The following is a 17,581-nucleotide window of genomic DNA, read 5'->3' as shown; positions in this document are numbered from 1 at the left end:
CTATTTAAGGTGAGATGGTATGGAGAGGAAAGATGAAGCTAGAACTCAGTGGAACAGTGAAAGAGATATAGGGTGATGTCTCTGGCTCTAGAGAGACAATTGTGCAGCATTAGATAAGTTGAAACATGATTGAGCTTGCATTGACAAGCCCAGCCTGGATTCAGGCATCAGTTTCAGGTAATCAGGCTTGCATAGCCAGCCGACTACCTAATGAGCCACTTCACCAGCCCTTAAATTGTATACAGTTTCCATGTATTACATAGAGTATGCCTCTTTCTTGTATTGTCTGCTCCATAGCATTAATAAAATTTGGTTTGGTATTCAGAAGAAAAGAAAGAAATAGAGGAAAGAAGGAAGGAAGGAAGGAAGGAAGGAAGGAAGGAAGGAAGGAAGGAAGGAAGGAAGGAAGAGAAAAAGCCTAGTCCTGAGGCTGTTTGTAGAAAAAAATGAGAACTAAGAAAGCATCAAGAAGTTTGAGTTATATAATTTAAGTGAATAATGATGGTAGCTTAAACTAGTGTTCTCAGTATAGACTAGGGTTCCTCCTTTTTGGAACCCATTACCTATGGTGGGATGCCTTGCATAGCCTTGGTGCAGGGGGAGGGGCTTGGTCCTGCCTCAACTGAGTGTATCAGGCTCTGCTCACTTCTGATGGGAGGCCTTACCCTTTTGGAGGAGGGGATGGAGAAGGTTCGGGGGCAGAAAAGCTGGGGGCGAGCAGGAGGAGGGATGAGAGGGGAATCTGCAGTTGGTGTGTAAAATGAATAAAAAAAATTCTTAATAAAAAAAGAAAAGAAACATATCCTGAGGTAAAGTGGAAGATGTCTGATGACGGATTAAACATGAATTCTGAAAGAAAAAAGAGAAATTGAAAACTATTCTTTAGATTTAGTATTAAGAACTTGGATCTGTAACTGGACCAATGAAATTAGATTAAAAAAATAGAACATCATCACAATTAGGATTGACCAAGGTCAAAAGAGGAGTAGAGAGCCAAGATAAAGCAAATTATGTAAATTTCTGGTATGTAGCCGAAAGAGAGTGGGGGCAGTGAGACACAGGTATCTGGAGAACAAGAACAACAATCAATTGAGGGATCATCACAGAGAAATGACACAAAAGCTAGAAACCTGACTTAGATTGTCTATGTCAATGATGACAGATGGGGAGAAATTAGGCCACAACTAAATCCTAGACAACCCCAATGATGAGAGGCCAGGAAAAGAGGGGAGCAACCAAGTTCCAGAGAACAATCCTTGTCAGAAAAGGAGAGACACAGCAGGATTAGGATGTAGTACCATGACGTTATAGAGGAGAGTATTTCAGGAAGGATAATGTAGTCATCTTTGTCAGCAACTGCTGAAAGATCAAATAAATTGAAACCAGAAGTGATAATAGAATTTCATGATTTAACACAGAAGTAAGAAGTTTTAGGAAGGAAGTAGTAATTAGAGTTTTTCAACTCTTTCTGTTGCTTATCTAGCCACGTGGATATTCAGAAATAAGAACAGTCATGCAGAACAATGAATGGCATAAAAAAACCGAGAGAGAAAATTGTGAAGAGTAAACAGCACAAACAAATGTTTACTTTTCCATTTTTATATAGTACTGTCACTGGTCAACTTTAACAGATGAAGTCTTTGATTTCTGAAGGGCTAAAGGAAATAACCTCACAACAGATGTTCCTAAAGAAAGACATGTATCCCGTGCCACCCCAGGAGAACAGAACAAGTCAATAAAGATTCAAAATGTGTACAGGGAAATGTCAATATTAATCCTGTGCAGACAACATTCAAATCATTGTAGCAGAAAGATGCAGAGGCAATTTAAAACCATGACCTACAGGAAAAGAAAAAAAAAAGGGAAAGAGGCTAGAGAGATGGCTCAGCAGTTGAGAGCACTGACTCTTCTTCCTGAGGACATGGGTTCAATTCCCCACATTCACAAGGCAACTAACTACTGTCTGTAATTCCAAGATCCAGCATCCTCACACAGACATACATGCAGACAAAACACCAATGCACATAAAAATAAAATAAATTTTTAAAAAAAGAAGAAAGAAAAAAATCATGATGTACATCTACAAAGGATATGCTAGAATCCTTACCCCTTTGTAATATTGCAACAAACAATCACCTCACCTTCCTCAATCTTTCTGGCCAATGGTAAGCCAGCTCATTTACCACTGATTTGTGTGTTTCCCAAGTATATATCTTCTAGCAAATGTTGGAGATGGACTTCTGATCAAAACAGACAGAATATACTTGTAATTACATCTAAGCATTCAGTACTGACTCATTTTAAAGTAAAGAGTGTTTCTACAAGTGTGAATATAACTCTTTTATGCTGAAATTAATGTAGAATACTTTATTCATTGCTATTTCTGTGTATATAAGCTTGTTCTCAACAAACCCACTCTAAGATCTAAGTACACTATACTTTTGAGAAATAAAATTGCATGATGCTCGATTATATACTTTCCTATATTAATAATGATGAATTTGTGTCCAACTTTGTTTTATAGATACTTTTCTAAAATAATCTTATGCTCTCATTTTAAAGGTAAAATAGTTATACATTTGTATTAATTAACTAGATTTTGTATAGTTTCAACAGTTTTTCCCATAAGTCTATTTATAACATTAGTTGTATGAGTTCTTAAGGCATAAACAACTCCTTCACAAGATTGATATTTCTTGATTTTTTTAAAAGAAAAGTTCTCACCAGGCAGTGGTGGCACACGCCTTTAGTCCCAGGACTCGGGAGGCAGAGGCAGGTGGATCTCTGTGAGTTCAAGGCCAGCCTGCTCTATAGAATGAGTTCCAAGACAGGCTCCAAAGCTACACAGAGAAACTCTGTCTCGAAAAACAAACAAACAAACAAACAAACAAACAAACAAAAGTTCTCTTTGCATAGCCTAAGCTAGCCTGGATCTCATTGTGTAGTCAAGGCTGCCCTTAAACTTGTAATCCTATTCTCTCTGCCTCTCAAATTATGAAAGTATACGTGTGCTATCTCACTCAGCTACAAGGTGACCTTAATGACTTTGTACAAGACCCTGAATTATATACAAGAATGTTTGGGAGACAATATAATGGATATGCCCTTTGGTCACAAAAAAACACCACTGATGTTTTGGGGAGGTTTTATTTCAATGTGATGAAATTGTATCCCACTCTTTCATTATCAACTTTCATATGGAGGTGCTGTAAGTGTATTAGCCTGAAGCAATTCTTTGTGCTGATAATTATCTGAAGGTTTAAAAGGCTTAGAATTAACAACATTAAAGACAAAAACAGAGATACAGGCAAGGTAACATGATATGTAATCCCCATAGAAGAGTCAATCATAGTTTTATATTTAAACAATCAATACATGTAACAAAAAAGCCCTACAATAAAATTTATACTTGTTCCAACAAAATTTAATTATTAATCTATACTTATATATTGAAATCTACAAAATGCATATAAAAAAATCAAAGTTCTAAATAAATAAAGCAGCATACCATGTACATGGATTGTATAATTCAAAATGTCAGATTTACCCAAATTGATCTAGGTTGAGTTGAAGCAATTCCAAAATGGAAACACATCCAGTGTTCATGGATTAGTAGAATTAACATTGTGAAAATAGCCATCTAACTAAAAGCAATGTATAGATTCAATGTAGTCCAAATAAAAATATCTATAACATTCTTTACAGAAAAAAATCTAAAATTCCTAAGGAACCAAAAAAGACCCACAACAGAAAAAGCAATCATGAACAAAAAGAATACTTTAAGGATTGCTATTCCAGACTTCAAGATATAAAACAACATAATCCTGGCCTCAAAACAGCTATGTAGACCAATGGAATCAAACAGAAGAGCTAGCCATGAGTACTTGTAGTTACAGCCATCTAATATCTGACAAAGAAGCAGGAATATATACTGGGAAAAAAACCAGCAACTTCAACAAATGGTGCAGAGAAAATGTGATGCCCACATGCAGAAGTGTGAAATTAAATCCATATCTATCACCCTGTACAAAAAAATATGTCCAAGTGGATTAAAGAACACAATTTTAAACATGGAACAATGAAAATGATAGAAGAAAGTATAGGAAGGGCACTACAAGATATATAGTTGTCAGAAAGGACTTTCTGAATAGGAATCCGTGCACCAAGGAATTAAGGCCAACAATGGACAGTTGGGACTTCATAAACTAAAGAGCTTCTGAGCAGCTTAGGAAACAATTGAGTAAAGAAACCCACAGAATGGGAGGAGAGAATGTCTGACAGAGGATGAATATCCAGAATATACAAAGAATGCAAAAGTCAAAACCAAAGAAACAAATGATCCAATTAAAAAATGGGCTTGGGATCGTAACATATAGTTTTCAAGAGAAGAAATAAAAATGGCTAAGTACTTTTAAAAGTGTTCATCATCCTTATCAATTAGGAAAATGTAAATTAAAACAATTTTGAGATTTCATCACACTCTAATCAGAATGGCCAAGATCAACAAAACAACTGACAACAAACACTGAAGAGGTCGAAGAGAAAGAGAAATGCTCATTTACTGTTGTTGGTAATGCAACTTGGGGCTCTAAAAATCAATGTGAAGCATCCTCAAAAAACTAAAAATAAATCTACTATATGGTTCAGCTATACCACTCCTTGGCAAATGCCCAAAGAACTCAACATCCTACTGAACCAACACTTGCTCATCAATGTTCATTTTGAATGTATTCACAATAGCCAGAGAATGGAAACAAACTAAATGCCCTTCAACAAACTAATGAATAATGAAAATGTGGTGCATATACACTATGGAATACCATTCAACTGTCAAGAAGAATGAAATGAAATTTTCAGGCAAATGGATGGACCTAGAAAAGATTATATTCAGTGAGGTAATACCCAAACATTCAAATCCTTAGATGTGACTACAAAACACAGAATAACCACAGGAACTAGGAAAATATTAAAGGACCACAGAGGGGGTCTTAGGAGGACAATGGCAGGATTATATGTGATATGAAGTGGCTCCAACTAGAAGGAGGGAAAGAGGTCAATACAGAATGAAAATGAGGGCTAAATGACAAATAGCACCAAGGTTGTTTGATAAATTCTCAAGGAATCTTAATTTATACATTCATAAAATTATACACAATATATAAGTATATGTATACATATGTACCTTAAAGGAAGTTAAGCCACTTGTGCTGGTAGTACTCCCAACAAGAACCATAAACTAAAATAAATTAATTAACCAATCAATTAATTAAAAAAACAGTACCAGGCACAAGAAATTTCCTTTCAAATAGTTGGTCAGAGTGGTCCAAATGACTCCCAAAATAATACAGGTTATCAACGTAGCCCTTGTTTGCCTTTCAGGGGATGAGGATGGGCCCTTATTGGTGAAGACACCAGACACTTAGGACACAGGTATCAATCATTAGGGCTGAATATGACCTGCAATTCTCTTTCTTTCAGTCTAATTTTTATGGCTCTAGAATATACTATACGAGCTACCAAAGGAAGAGAGAGATTAACTAGTCCTACTCAGCTACAACACCTATGAACCACAACAATTACCAGCATAGCAAGATATGCACAGACGTGCAATAAGTGGCACTCATGTGTTGGTGGCAACCAACCACTGTCTAATTGGACTTAAGGCCCACAGAACAGGCAGGAAAACGTGCCTGGAATTGGAAACCTAGTTAGGTCCCTTGGACTTGTGAGGTAATAATAGATCTTAGAAAAAATCTACTATAACTTTAATAGACCATTATAAGTCTTGACTACATTCTAAATCTTATGCTTATACCCACACATAAGATAGGTACTGTCCCTCATTATAAAATAAAGATTCCTTTTACAGTAAATGAAGAGCATCATAGAAAACCCACAACTAAACACAATGCAGAGACCAACAGACTGTGGGAAGCCCAGCCCCAATAGACACATCTACATCACAGCAGCTGCTATGTATGTATGTATGGCTCAGGCAACATTGTTGAAGAGGAGACACAAAGATTGTCAGAGCCAGAATACCAGAAAGTCTGTTGTGAAACAGTTTCTCCTAGAAATATCGACATAAACAAGACCATCATAATGGCAATATTACTGGACAAGTTAATGTGGAAAGGGGAAAATGTCGTGGAGTCCCACCTCTAGAGAAAGAGCTACGTGCAAGAAATACTGCTGAGAAAAGGAGATAAATCCCTTTATTGGTTATCCAAGGCAGAGCAGTCAGCATTAAGATCATATACACAATAATAACAAAATGAATTCAGCAAGCTTTATCTGTGTACATACACATATACACATATATTTATGCAATGATAATAAAGAAAACAAGACTATCAACTTGACAGTGGGGGATATGGGAGGGGTTTATAGATGGATAGCTTGCGGAGGCTGGAGAGAGGAAAGCGAAGGGGAAAAGTTATCATTTCATTCAATTAAAAACATTAAAAAATAAAATAAAATAACTCATGGGAGTGTTGTTTCAGACATAGATAAGCTTCCTCTAAAATGTATATGAAAAAAAAGCATGGGCTGAAGAATAACTGAAGTGTAAGTACTCATTCTACTTTATAAGAAAGCTCATATCCATTCCAGAAAGTATTACAATAGAGGAAGTTTGGACATTTAAATCAATTACTAGAAGAGAGACTACAGAAGTGAATTCATGCAGATATGCTCAAAGGATTTTGAACAAAAAATTTAAAAAATATTTGGTAGAGATAGGCACCCTCTTCAACAAATCGTCTTGGAACTATTGAGTGCTTTGGAGCATAAAACTGAAACTTGATCTGAACCTCCCGCCTTATACAAAATGTCTAGAAGTAGATCATGAACTTAAATTCAAAAGCAAAAACTATAATATTTAAGAAAAGGTAAGATAAAAGTCCTCAGGTTCCAGTAATGAGAAAAGATTTTTTAGTCCTGACCATTCACAAAGGCATAGTCCATAAAAGGATAACTTGATAAACTCTATTATAATAATTTTTTAATAAAGGTCTTTGACATGCCCTATTAAGAGACAAGTTACAGACACTGAGGGGTGGGAAATAGTTGCAACCCATATGTTCATCACAGGGCTAGTATCTTGAATATAAAAAGAATTCCCAGCACTGAATAGCCAAAAAGAATCAAATAATCTAAATAGAATATGAGGAAAAGACATAATGGTACATTTCACTGAACAGCATATACATATAGTAAATAAATATGATAGGTATGGTAAATTGTATCAATATAAACTTCCTGTGATGTTTATACCTGTGTAAAATAATATCATGGATAGAAACTACAGTATATTGATGATAACCTAAATGTTTTCATTTATTTATTGTGTGTTTTTATGTTTGTACACATACTGCAGCATTCACATGTAAGTCACAGAATAACTTGTGGGAGTTTGTTCTCTTCTTCCACCACGTGAGATCTAGAGATTGAATTCAAGTCATCTAGGGTCAGATTTAATGGCAAACACCTCTACCCACTGAACCACCTCAGTGACCCTCAATAATATCTTTGTTTTAATCCTTTTACTTTTCTTCTCTCCTCCCTTCTCTTATTTTCCCTTTATTCCTCTCCTCCCTGCTTCTTCCCTCTCTTTCTTTCTTCTTTTGTGACAGGGTCTCATTTTAAGTAACCTAGAGTGGCCTTGAACTCACAATTGCCCTTCTGCTATCTCCTGAGTGTTGGGATTATAGGTGTGCCCCACCATGCCTGGCTTGCATGTAAATGAAGGTATAGTAAAAATAAAGTATTATAAATCAATGAACATTTAAAAGGAAACTGATAATAAAAAGTATATATCTGGAAATGGATATATTTCTCGTGTAGAAGGAAGCTCTTATGTAGGCTTTCATCTGAGTGGAATTTGGTTTCTCAGAGGCTCTTTTGCTCTCTTATCTGATTCTCAAGTATGTTCTCAGTGAGATAGGTACATTTTGGTCCTCTCTCCTTTTTGTGTATTGCTTTTCTTTGCCTGGTTCTTGACAAGTTTCAAGAGCACTGTAACTGCCATTGAAAGGCAAGTGGGGGAAAATTCCCTTTGGGAAATATAGGACTAAAAGTGATACGTGTATATATATTTGAAATAACAAAATGGGCTCGGACCTGCCTCAACTGAATGTACCAGGCTCTAACTCCACATGGGAGGCCTTACCTTTTCGGAAGAGGGACTAGGGGGTAACTGGGGGGAGAAGGCAGGTGGGGGGGGGCAGGAGGAGGAAAAAGAGGGGGATCTGTGGTTGGTATGTAAAATGAATAAAATTTTTCTTAATAAAGAAAAATAAAACAAATTCAGAGATGGTTATTCCAATGCTGCTCCTCTGGCACATGCACATCCATAACCATGGACCAAGTGAGAGGGCCCAGCATAATACCTATGCTGTCCTGGAGGAGAATAATGGAAATAAAAAAGAAAATAAAAAAGAAAGAATATAATGGTAGACTGTGGAGAAGGCAAGACCCAAATAAAAGTTATAGGAAGATGCTTCTTGACTCTTTCTTCTTCTGGCTGTATTCTACCACCCTTGTTTACTACACCGCCCCTGGTGAATACACATGTCTGCCTTTTCATTGGGGATTGTAGTAGATAACAATACTGGGATTTCAAACGGAATGCCACTAGAGTAGCCAGAGTGACTGAGGACTCGTAGATGACAATGATGCTTTGACTACCACTTCGGGTTTACTGTTGTTGACTTTTAATGAGATAAATCCACAGGATTGGTGCTCAAATTAGCTAGAGTGAGTAATTGATCACAGAACTTAAGCATGTCCAACTTGCAAACTCATAATTTACTACTAAGTAGACTGATGTCTACCTGTCAATTTGATTCCTTTGTTCTTGCATTAGAGCATAGAGGAGAACGTAGACTTGGGCCGCTGCACAGACAAGAAGTTGAGATCCAAACCCCTGGCACTAGAATTTAAATTTTTTATTTATTATTATTATTATTATATTTTCTATTCATTTTACATACCAACCACAGATCCCCTCACCTCCCTCCTCCCACCCCTAGCCTTCCTCCCCAATCCCACCCATTCCCACCTTCTCCAAGGCAAGGTCTCCCATGGGGAGTCAGCAAAGCCTGGTACATTCAGCTGAGGCAGGTCCAAGCCCCTCCGCCCTGCACCAAGGCTGTACAAAGTGTCCCACCATAGGCACTAGGCGCCAAAAAGCCAGCTCATGCACCAGGGACGGGTCCTGATCCCACTACCTGGGGGCCGCCTAAACAGTTCAAGCTAAATGACTGTCTCGCCTATCCAGAGAGAATTTAAAATTTTTAATTATTGGTTTTCCAGTTATTATATAGGAGACCTCGAATAACAAAATTTTTCTTCCAGGTTATACTTTCTACAGGGTCTACAAATTCTAAGCCAACCCTTCAACAACTGTTTATTGAGAACCCAGTAAATGTCAGGCACTATTCTAGGCTTCAGAGATGTGTTAGTAAACAAGTCAGACAAAATGTCTTACCCTCATGTGTCTTACATAGTTGTGAGGGGAGAAAAATGGTAAACAATATTGGTGGGTACATCATGTATTAAAGAGTAGCATGTCCCAGGCTCTTTCCCCTAGTCTCATTTATATACACATGGCTATAATCCGGAGAGCATGTTCTCCTCTCTGTAGAGCTTCACAAGCTCCATCTCAGTGCTCCAATTTCTACTAAGTCACATTTTTAGCTGAGCCCTAATCTCCTACCATGTGCTCAGCATCAGGTTCTCCTGTAAGGCCTTCTGCTCTGAGCTTGTCTTCTGTCTCCTTGTGTGATGAAAAATGGTAATTGATTAGCTATTTACAAGCCTGGGGAGAAAAGATCATAAAAGTGATGCTAACAAAAACTAATTCAAAACTTCTGCTTCCAGAACGATTCACCAAATACTTTTTCTCTATGTCACCATTAAGCACAACTACAATGCTGGAAACTACACTACAAACAAATAAAAGATTCTGAAGAATATAGAAAAGAAAGCACCAAATCTCAACACCAAGCTCAAAATGAATTACTTATGCATTCTTATCTCCCCTTGTATAACTCAGAGTTGTAAGCAAAGAACTAATAGCTCAATATTGTCTATGGTACAGATGAAGGGAAAGAAATCTAAGTTTTACTACTTAGAGAACTAGGAGATAATTTTAAGAAGAGATGAAGCTTTAGACTATAAGGTTCTATTCTAGCTACACATAATGTGAGTATGGGGGACCAGGAACCTACTTCCCACCAATGCATGTTGAAAGTAAAGCTTCAATTTCCATATGCATAGGGTTGTAATAAGTTACTTTGCTAGGGTGGTACTAGGTAAGACCACATAAAAAACTAAGACTTTCATTACTGGGTATCCAGGAATACTGCCATCACAGGACAAATGTGGAACTTATACATCTATTTCCTTAGCATTAACAAAAACCCATCCGTTTCCTCATTATACCTAGCAATCCTTGTTATGAACTACCCATTGTGTGCATATGCCATATTTCATTTAATCATTCATTACCTGATGAGCATATATGTGGATTAAATATCTTAGTTATGGTGAAGTGTGGTGGTATTGTGTTCCCCAAAATATTGTGCACCCTTATAAACTTATCTGGGGTCAGAGACACAACAGCCACTAGATACAAAGGCTAGAAAATGGTGGCACACACCTTTAATCCCAGAAAGCGAGCCTTTAATCCCAGGGAGTGGTAGTAGAAAGCAGAAAGGTATATAAGGCATAAAGACCAGAAACTAGAAGCATTTGGCTGGTTAAACATTTGGCTGGTTAAGCTTTCAGGCTTTCAAGCAGCAGTTCAGCTGAGAGCCATTGGGATGAGGACACAGAAGCTTCCAGTCTGAGGAAACAAGACCAGCTGAGAAGTTGGCCAGGTGAGGTTCGCTGTGGCTTGTTCTGGTTCTCTGATCTTCCAGTGTTCACCCCAATACCTGGCTCAGGTTTGATCTTATTAATAAGAACTTGTTAAGACTCCTGCTACAGTGAAGAGTATCTCAATAACATGGTGATGGGGAGATACCTTTTTGTATGCTGTGAATATGTGTTGCTCTGATTGGTTGATAAATAAAGCCATTTGGCTTATGGCAAGGCAGCTTAGAGGCAGGCAGGAAATTCAAAGAGAGAGATAGGAAGAAGTTGGGGGGGGGGGGAGTAGACTCCAGCAAGCTGCCCAAGGAGCAACATGTAATGAGATGCAGGTAAAGCCACGGAACATGTGGCGATACATAGATTAATAGTTATGGGCTAATTTAAGATGTAGAGCTAGCTAGCAAAAAGCTTGAGCCATGGCCATGCAGTTATAATTAATATAAACCTCTTTGTGTTTACTTGGGGGACAGAAGTAGGAGAGATTTGTCCCAACTGCCGGTAGGCTGGAACACAGGAAATCTTCTGACTACAGCTACAACATGGACATGGAAATAAAGCACTAGTAATTTTTCCTTAAAGATATATGCTCAAATGTGAGATAGCTAGGTAATATGAAAAATTTACTTTTCTTTTTTTTTTTTTGAAAAATTGCCATACTGATTTCTGTAATGTCTCTACTAATTTCTACAACAGTGAATGAAGGATACTTATTCTCCAAATCCTCACAAACATCTGTTATTTTTGTCCTTTTTTGTCATAAACGTTTCTGAGATGATTATATTTTATGATGGTCTTAAACTGCATTTCCATGACTGCTAATGAAGTTGATCTTCCTTTCTTAAAGCTGTTGCCTATTTGAAAATCTTCCTTTAAGAAGTATCTATTCTAATTCTGTACCTACAGTAGTTTATTACATGCTTTATAAAGAGCTAGTGGAGCTTAAAGATTCTCAACACAAAGAAAGGATGAATTGCTAAGAAAACAGAAATGCTAATTATACTGATTTGATCATTACTGCACAGAAATCCTAAAGTATGACAACTCTCCATAAATACGTATGATTTAATCTTAAATCTTAATTTTAAAACACAAAATAAGTACAAGCATTTAAAAGAAAAGCTAAAGCCAACTCCACTTAATTTCTTGTGAAAATAGAAAATTATCATTTTATTTTAAGAAGCAGATATTATCCTATCCAACCAGAGAAACAAAAATTTGCAGCCAATATACCTCACAAATGCAGATAAAATAAGACTTCCAAAAATGTTCGCAGTTTCATTTTAAATATATAAAGCAATCAGTATAAATCAAGACACAGTAGTGTTTATGTCAGAGGTACATGACTGATTCAGTATTGAAAAATCATTAAATGGACTCTGGAAATCCACTGGGCATACCAACCAGGAAATCTTGTAGGCAATCTTCACACTCCCTCCTGTTCCACAATTCCAGTTCCCCAGTTTCATCCCCAGCATCGTAGCAGACCACATGCTGTAGCCTCTTCTTTCCTGCCTCCATTTCCAGGGAATCACCCAGATATTCTCCTACAGCCTTCCCCACCAACCCATCCCTTTGTCTCAGCTATCAGCACCTGAGGCACTCCCTGAAAACCCACTGGCCACACCTGCCAGTAGATCTAGTAGGCTCTCTTCACTCTCCCTCATGTCCTCCAATTCCAATCCCACACTCTTATTCCCATCTGTGTAGCAGACCACCCACTGTGGCTTCTCCTTCCTCTTTGCCCCCAGTCCCAGGGATGTACAAGGGTCTTAGTGGCACACCAAGCTTTCCTCCCTCCTGTGAATGTTCTAAGTTCCCCTTACAGCCCATCCCCATTCCTTACTGTCAGCTCTGAATACCTAGAAACAGTTCTACCAGACACCCAGTGGCCACACTTAACAGGATCTCAGAAGCATTGCTTACCAGGCAACTCACAGCCAGTACATTCTCCTAAGAACCAGAGAGGGCAACAGAAACCAATGAACACAAGACCCACCCAACAAAGAAAGAGTAGATATTAACACCTAGAATTAAAATCATGACACAGTAGCATTTGTGTCAGAGATACATGACTTATTTAGTATTGACAAATCATTAAATGTACTCCCTGGAAACCAGATGCCTAGATGCCAGGATAAAAACAGTAAGAGCCAGGACATTATGCCTCCACTAGAGCCAGAAACCCTACCTCTGGTGGTTTGAATAAGAATAGCCTCCACAGGCTCATATATTTGAATGCTTAGTGAGCAGGTAGGTGAAGGAACTCTTTGATAGGATCAGAAGGACTGGGAGGTGTGGCCTTGTTAGAGGAAGTGCCTCACTGGAGTTCTGATTTCAGGTTTCAAAAGCCCTCACAAGGCCCTCTCTCTGTCTCTTCTCTATCTCTCTCTGTCTCTCTCTGTCTCTCTGCTCTCTGTCTCTCTGTCTCTGTCTCTGTCTCTCTCTCTTTCTCTCTCTCTTTGCTGAAGTTGCTGATTAGTATGTAGAACTCAGCAACTACTCCAGCACCTTGTCAGCCAGTGTGCTACCATGCCCACTGCCATGATGATAAGCCTCCGAAACTATAAGCCCTCAATTAAATGCTTTCTTTTATAAGAGTTGCCATGGTCATGGTATCACTTCAGTACCATAGGAATTAGCCAAAAACATCAACAGATCAGACTACATGAGAATAAAAATTTGTGTATACCGAAGGAAACTATGTAAGGAGAGCCCACAGCCCACAGAATGGGAGACTGTTTTTACCAGCTAAACTTCAGACAATTCATCCAGAATATACAGAGAACTACAGAAATTAAACATTATGGAAATAAAATCACCAATCAACAAATGGGCTAATTAATTGAATAGATAGTTTTCCAAAAAGAAACACAAAAGGTCAATAACTAATTTTTAAAATAGTCTATGAATGTGCATACGAATAGGGCTCTGTTTCTTGTAACTTCTCTTAGACTCTTTTCCTTCTGTTTGTTTTGTCCAATTCTAATGTGTTAGACTTTGAATAATATATTATTTTATTATTAGTATCCTATAGAAGCCTGTTTGTTTTCTAATGAGAGACAGAAAGGGGATGGATCCAGGTAGGAGGGGATGTAGGGAGTGGTGGGTGATGTCGCTCTGTATGCTGTGGATATGTGTTGTTATGATTGGTTGATAAATAAAATGCTAATTGGCCAGTAGCCAGGCAGGAAGTATAGGCAGGATAAGCAGATAAGGAGAACTCTGGGAAGAGGAAGGCTGAGTCAGGAGTTACCAGCCGGACACAGAGGAAGCAATATGTGAAGGCAGAACTGAAAAAAGGTACCAAGCCACATGGCTAAACATAGATAAGAATTATTGGTTAAGTATAAGAGCTAGCCAGTAATAAGCCTGAGCAAATGGCCAAGCAGTTATAATTCATATTAAGCCTCTGTGTGATTATTTTATAAAAGGCTGCAGGACTGTGGGTGAGAGATTTGTCCCAACCACAGGCCAGGTGGGACACAGGAAAACTTTCAGTTACAGGGGAGGACCTGAGAGGAGTAGAGGGAGGGGAGACCATAATCAGGATGTATCATGTGAGAAATACCTATTTTCAATAAAAGAAAAGAGATAATGACTTAATTTTCTTATTCATAAATGCATATGCATTTGATAGAATGGAAGTAGCTTTTACCAACTGATATGATATTTTACTATGGCTTGATTACTCATTCATGAATAGATAAACTGTAGATGTTTCAAAATCAGATGTGATACTTAAAACACAGAGGAAGGGACTTTGACCCCTGGGCCAAATCTAACTCCCTGCTTGTTTTTCAAATAAAAGTTTATTGAGCCGGGCGGTGGTGGCGCACGCCTTTAATCCCAGTACTCGGGAGGCAGAGGCAGGTGGATCTTTGTGAGTTCAAGGCCAGCCTGGTCTACAAAGCGAGATCCAGGAAAGGCGCAAAGCTACACAGAGAAACCCTGTCTCGAAAAACCAAAAAAAAAAAAAAAAAGTTTATTGAATACAAAAAGATATATGTATGTGTACAGACAAACTTATATACATTACCTGTAATATTAGGTTAATAAATGATTCTTATGACTTTTTCATACATCCTTACTGTTATTTTACACCCCTCCTTCCTTCTCCTTTATCTGCATTCTTCTCTTTCCTCTCTCCTTAATTATAAGACCTAAACAAAGATGATACTAATAGGGGAAACTTCAAAGGGCCTCAACCCCTAAACAAAGAACTATAAGCAACTAAAGAACACTGAAACTGGCAGAAATAGTCTTCCATTAGAAAGAGCCTCCTAATTAGTTATCTAGTACTAAGTGGTCAGCTCTGAAACTGTTCATTCATAGATAGTTAGGTAAATAGACAGACATACAGATAGAAAGATAGATGCAAGATTGTATGGACTGAGCAGATTATAATCATATAGTTAGGAGTGTGTGTGTGTGAACAAACATACCTGTGAGTGCAATACCGCATGTAGAAAGGAGAACAAAGGTAAATATTAAATATTAGATAATGAGTAACGACTGAATGCAGGTAATGGAACACGAGTTATAAAAATGATATAAAGCTAGTTGTTTTTACTAGTTTTAACTCTGTTAGGGATTAGTTGTGGTGGACAATTGCATAAAAATATATTTGATATTGAAAGTTTAAATTTTACTGCAAAGCTCTATAGCTTAAGAATGGCTATTTTAACTGTACAGAAGTTCACTTAGTAAAATTTGGGTATCCTTAATTTTCTCACATAATTTTTTGCCTGATAGCATCATTTTTAATTAAACTTGATTTTTTTCCATGCACTATATTCTGATTACAGTTTCCCCTCACCAACTCCTACCAGGTCCTCCCTACTTCTTTACCCACCAAATCCACACCCTTCCTTTTTCTTTCTCATTAGAATACAAACAGGCATCGAAAATCATAATAAAAACAATAAAATTAAATAAAAACAAACAAACCAGAATAAGACAACACAAACAGAAAAAAGAAACAAATAAAAAGCAGAAGAAACACACACAGATGCTGAGAAACACACATTTGCACACACGGAAAACCCATCAGAACAAAATCAGAAATCATAATATGTAAGCAAACGATCTATAATGTTAAAAAAGAATGAATGAAAAATGCCCAAAGTACTGTGGGAGAAAAAAAACTCCAAAAGTAGGATCAAGTTCATTTTGTATTGCTATCTACTGCTGGGCATAAGGCCTGCCCTTAAATGTGTTTATCAAATGGAGGTAGCTTCTGGGCAAGAGATGGAGGCTTGTGTGTACTTCCCCTCTCAGCACTGGGACCCCATTTGGCTTAGACACATGCAGGATATGTGTCTCTTACACTCTCTCTGTGAGTTCGTATGTGAACCAGTCCTGTTGTGCCTAGAAGACCTGTTTCCTTGGTATCTTCCATACCCACTGACTCTTATAATCCTCCAGCCTCCTCTTCTGTAGAGATCCCTGAGCTCTGAGGGTTTGATGGAGATATCCCATTTAGGACTGAGTGTTCCAAGGTCTCTCACTCTCTGCACATTGTCTGGGTGTGGGTCTCTGTATTTATTCCCATCTGCTGCAGAAGGAAGCTTCTTTGATGATGGCTTAGCAAGATACTGATTTTTGAGTACAGCAGAATGCCATGAGGAGTCATTTTCTTGCTAAGTTCCATTTGCAGAACAGTAGTATTTGGTTTTCCCCTATGTCTCTGGCCTATCTAGTCTCAGGCTGTTGGCCACCCAGATGGTATCCAGCATAGGTTCCATCTCATGGGGCGGGCCGTAATTCCAATCAGATACTGGTTGGTTATTCCTACCACTTTTGTGTCACTCTTTCACCAACATACCCTGCAGGCAAATCATCACTATATATTGCAGGGTTTGTAGCTGGGTTGGTGTTTATCTTTCTCCTCTGGTGATGTGCGGAGTACTTCCCAGTACTATGAACACTAGTCAGTAGGGGTGAAGGCTCTAGGTAGACACCAGCTTGGCTTCTCTGAGTTTAGTGAGTTATGTAGGTGTTTTCTTCAGCAATATGATTCTACAATCAGTTTGTGGAGGGCAACCAATAGCTTTAGCAATAGTCTGGGTTTTTTGGGTAGTTTCCATGGGGCCCTTTAGGCCAACAACTAGATTTGATGCAACCCATTTCCGGCAATGAAGGTTTCATTTGGTGACAAGTGATGTCTAGTTGGGGCTTTGTCTCACCCATTATTTGGTGATTCCATTTTGATTTATTTCATATATGTATATATTTTAAAAAGATTCTACTGCATTATGTTTCCATACAACTCTGCAATTGACCCTTAGTTGTAGCTGTCCCTCCCTGTATTCTGTCCCTGGACCCCCCTCTCTCTTCCCCTTTCCTTTATGATCCTCTCATCCCAGCCTCCAAACCCTGTCTATCCAGAAATATCTATTCTAATTCCCCTTTTGTGGGGGCCCAAATTACTCAAGGTCAGAGAATCTGAGCTTGCTTTACCCAGCAGGGCTGCATAATGGGATGATTTGGCCATGGGCGTGGTTACCAGGTATTTAGAAGGGTCTACACTTGGTTGTACATTGTGCTTTGATCTTGACGGGGGAGGAATTTTGTCTCATCCCTTGGCATTGTATAAAGAGCCCTTTGGAATAAACCTCGAGGTGATTGGGTATTGACTCAGGGCCCTCTCAAAGTTATCCTGTGTCTCTGTCTTTCTTATTGTCTCTTTCTTTCTATCTAATAT

The 17,581-nt window shown here is 38.1% G+C and overlaps 1 protein-coding gene across 6 annotated transcripts in view; it reads right to left on the bottom strand.

Moving 5' to 3' along the window:
* Rtl4 (retrotransposon Gag like 4) overlaps positions 1-17,581 on the bottom strand; it is a 355,422-nt gene that overhangs the window by 218,053 nt on the left and 119,788 nt on the right. The gene's annotated exons all lie outside the window — the stretch shown is intronic.

This window comes from Peromyscus californicus, unplaced genomic scaffold (genome assembly GCF_007827085.1).
Source record: "Peromyscus californicus insignis strain IS unplaced genomic scaffold, ASM782708v3 Scaffold_10__1_contigs__length_136768540, whole genome shotgun sequence".
In the NCBI taxonomy this organism is placed as follows: Eukaryota; Metazoa; Chordata; class Mammalia; order Rodentia; family Cricetidae; genus Peromyscus; species Peromyscus californicus.
The sequence above is the reverse complement of the archived record's forward strand: the minus strand, read 5'-3'. Positions and strand labels throughout refer to the sequence as shown.